We start from the raw sequence: 4458 nt of genomic DNA on the forward strand, positions 1-4458 counted from the left end.
AGACCAAAGGAACTGATGCGGCAGAGAAGGTTTGTAAGGCGTTTAGCAATGGGAGTGCACCCACTCGAGATGGCTGCGTCCTCCTCCCCCACCGCGTTGGGACGTGGGCTAGAAGGCAGTCACTGCTTCAGGGAAGGGTTAGCTTGGAAGAACTGAAGAAAAGGGAGTGGTTTCAAAAGCTGTAGCCCAGCTCTAAATGCATGAAATACATGGAAAAAAAAAAACCCCACATAAAACAATATTTCCTTTCCCTGGACAATATTAAATTTATCCAGCCTGGAGAGGATGAGATGGTCAGAGAGAAGCGCAATAGAGCGGGATGCTGATTGGGTGTCAGACAAGGGGGTTGGACTGTGGTAAATTCAGGGGCAGAGGAAACTTAGAACCCCCAGATAAGTTTTGGGAATCAGGAGTAGAAGGAGCCTCTTCTTCCTACCCCATCTGGAATCATGGGAAGAGGTAGTGTCTTGAATTTTCTTCACTACCGTGCCGTGAGAGGAGTATAAGGCATTGAGGCTGAGAGGGCCTGAGACAACTGCCCTGGTTTTCTCTGAGTCCCAGAATATCAAGAAAAGAAATGCTTCTGAGAAGAGAGTGAAAATTGACTGAGAGACTGGGAGTGTTTCAAGGTCAGGTTGAAGGGACCAGTGGATGACAATGTGAACTAACGGGCCACAGATGAATGAGATGGTTGATGAAGCAAGACTAACCTGTGTGATTGTTCCATTGCGCCTGCAGTCAAATGGAAATCTTTTTTTTTTATAGCTTGTAAAGCTTTAAGCATTAGCCATCCTTATCAGTGCTTAAACACCCGAGTGGAACAGAAAGTCTTTACAAAGATACAATAGCGCTTGGCCAAAAATAGAGTTTACATAAGGGGGAAGGCTAGAATAAACCATGTGGCACTGGTTTGGAGTTAGAGGCATCAGTATGAACCCAGATTTGGCTTAATATAGATGCCGATAGATGAATATAAAAATAATTTTGCTAATAACAGGTACCCCTGTTCTGTCAAGAATGGCATTTCACGTCTGTGAGTCTTCCTCTTCAAATCCCATAAACCCAGTCTAATCATGAGACAATCATTAGAAAAACCTAAAATGAGAGGCATGGTACAAAATACATGACTAGTACTTTTCGAAACTGTCAAGGTCATCAAAAACAGGAAAAATCCAAGTGACTCGCAGCTCATAGGAACCTAAGGAGACATGATAACTACTTGTAATGTGATATTCTAAACTTTAAGGGAAAAGTAATGAAAACTGAATAAAGTATGGAGTTCAATTGGTATTAATATATCGATATTGGTTCATTAATTGTGACAAATTTATCATTGTAATATAGACGCTAACAATAGGGAAAGCTGGGTGAGGGGTATAAAGGAACTCTGTTCTGTCTTCGCAACTTTTCTGTAAATCTAAAACTATTCTAAAGCAAAAGGTTAATTTAAATACTTAAAATAAAATAAATGACTATTGTACATCAAAAAAGGATTCTATGGAAAATAATCTCAGATGATAATCTGATCATAAATTCCTAACTAGGCAGGTCCTGGTGGGTGGTCACACTCCAGGCCTATAACTTCTTTAGTGAAAGGTTTTAAGCTGGCCCATCCATTGTTCTTGTGCATCCAGGTTAACCCATCTTTGAGATGCCAGAAGTAATACCCGTGGAAGGGGGTATCAACCCTTAAGAGAGCACTCTATCTTGTTAACTGTCCTGTAATCCAATCTCTGTCTTGCTTTCTCCCACCTTCACGTAATCTTCCTTATGTCACCTCAATCTCAAACACATAGAAGAAGCTGCAAAAGTGTTACTCTCAGGAGCATTTGAGGTCTTGCTCCCTGGTATATGTCCTCAGTCTGGCTCAAATAAACTCATAAAAATTCTCTACAGGTTTGGATAGTCTTACATCAACACTATGTAAAATGAAAAAGGTTAAGATTCTCTCTATATGTATATATATGCAAATATATGTAGAATAAAATGTGAATGTCCTTGCTTAAAACAAAAGAGAGACAAAATGAGCTTTTTCCAAAGAGGAGCAAAGGCAGAAGGTGTAGCCATTCATGAAGTGTTCAGAGAGCAACAAACACAATGAAGATGGCCATCTTGGTCATCACTGTAGTCCTAGTTCCTTGCACAGGGCCTGGCCTACAATAATGACTATGAAAATTCACTGTTGAATGAGGATGGTGGAAGTAGAGCTGTCAAAGGAGCCAGAGGAAGAGTAATCTGAGGAAGGGAAAAATCAGAACTAAACAGTATGGCAAAGTTTAGGGGGAAGAAGCTGGTTTTTCTAGAATTCCGCTCTCAACTCCTCACCACCCCTTCACCCCACCCCACGCCCCCTTACAAAAGTTCTTCGGATTTCCGATTGCCTTCAGGATAAATTCTAACTTTCTTAAGATTACAAACAAGACACTTTCTGATGAGCTCTGAGTTCTGTCTCCCTTCCCAGCTCTTCGAAAATCGAGTCCCCCTTCTGTCCCAGCACTCCAGTCTTTAAAAGCCACTTGCATTTCCCCTTCCAAGTCTCACTCATGCACACCTCTGGGCACATGCTCACACGGTCCCCATATGACCTCTCTGCCAAAACTTGGCTACCTCTTAGGATTCCTCCAAAACTGAGTTTGGACTTCATCTTCAACTCTGAGATGCCCAGTCTGAACCAGCCCCGCTCCTGGCTAAATTGGGCCTCCAGCTTTGTGTCCCCCAAGGGCCAAGTTATCCTCTGCTTCCCTCTTTCAAAACTTATTGACTGGTGTGTGCCCCACTCTGGACTGGGGGCTCCTTGAGGGCAGACTCTTTAGCATTTGATTCCCATGCATTCAGCCCAGTGGCTGTGGGATAGAAGCTCAGTAATTGTTTTGGGATTAAAGGGAGGGAGGGAGGGAGGGAGAGAGAAGGAAGGAGAGTGGAAGGAGAAGAAAGGAAGTGTTGCATAGCCACAGCTGACCCTTAAGGCAGAGCTGGCCAGGTGTTTCCTTTATTAACTTATTTACCTCTCCTAGGAATTCTAAGATGGAGGGACTGTGGTTATTCCCATTTTTCATTGGAGGAAACTAAAGCACAAAGAGGTTAAAACAGTCAGGTTACTCTGGCTCCAGTGTTGTACTCCTGACCACTATCCAATATTCCAACAATAGAAAGGATCACAGGGACCTATAAAAGGTCACTTACTTTAGCAAAGAGAAGGTTACTGGTGGCATTCAAGAGAGTAGTTTTGACAGCGTGGTAGAAAAGCCAGTTTATATGAAGTTAAACAGTAATGAGGTATGAAATCAGACATGCTCGTCCTCAACTAAGCGCCAACCCCAAGACTTCGGGATTAACTTTCCTGAATGACTCCACTGAATACCATTATCTTGGCTCAAATCACCACTCTAAGCAAGGGCCATGAGCTAGGATACAAGTTTCCCTGTAGTCTACATCCAATTTTTTTCCAACTTTTCCTCTTAATATTCTTGGACCTCGCTCCTGCCCTTCAGTTGACATGACTGGCCTTTGCTCCTTGAGAATGCCCTGAGCTGTTCCCTACTCTGCCGTCTTCCCCATGCTTCCTAAAGAGAGCTCTGCTCACCCCACCTTTGCACAGGAGCTTGCATTCTGTCATCTGGTGGGAGTCTTTTGGTCATGAGCATTTGGGACACAGCTGTTAGCATCCTGCCCTTCTCAACTGACACCCAATTTGCCAGGCCCACCCAGCAGATGTGAGTTCTCAGTTCCCAGGCCCCTCTATGCCTCTCGTGGCATTTGACCTCCTCTGTGTCAGGCACCCATCTAAGGCTCTACCCGTAAACATTTCACACTTATCTTTGATGGTTCTTATAATCTGTTTTTAGAGGAGGAAGCAGGCTTGCAAAGGTTCAGTAATTTGCCCAAATCGAACCAAAAGCTCTACTGAACTTGTCACATTTTGCCCTGGATTGTATTTTGATGAGTCCATCTTACATTTTCTACCAGACCATCAATCTTTTGAATCCAAGGGCTGTTTTATTAATCCACCTCGGTCCCGTGCACTTATCGGTAGATAAATGCTTGTGAAAATGAAAGGGAGATACAAAGTATGATGTTGGTAGACTTAAGGGAAGTTTTTTACATGTAAATTTTTTCTGATTATAATACCATTACATAGTTCTAAACATTCAAATGCAGGACCTTATAACATATAAGATGAAAGCCCTCCAAATTTCACTCTTCAAGGTAACCATTATTAAAATACAATTACAAACAGAATTCTTGATAAAATGGAATCACTCGATATGTACTATTCTGCACTATTTTTTCTACCTAGCACTCTGTTTTGGATCTGTAGATCCTGTCTAATTCTTTTGTTTTGTTTTGTTTGAAATGGCTATTCTGTATACATTGTAGGGATGTCGTGTTTTATTTCACGAATCTCCTATTGATTGATATTTGAGTTTGCCCTAACTTTTTGAAATTATAAACAATGCC

The sequence above is a fragment of the Pteropus alecto genome, unplaced genomic scaffold, assembly GCF_000325575.1.
Source record: "Pteropus alecto unplaced genomic scaffold, ASM32557v1 scaffold511, whole genome shotgun sequence".
In the NCBI taxonomy this organism is placed as follows: Eukaryota; Metazoa; Chordata; class Mammalia; order Chiroptera; family Pteropodidae; genus Pteropus; species Pteropus alecto.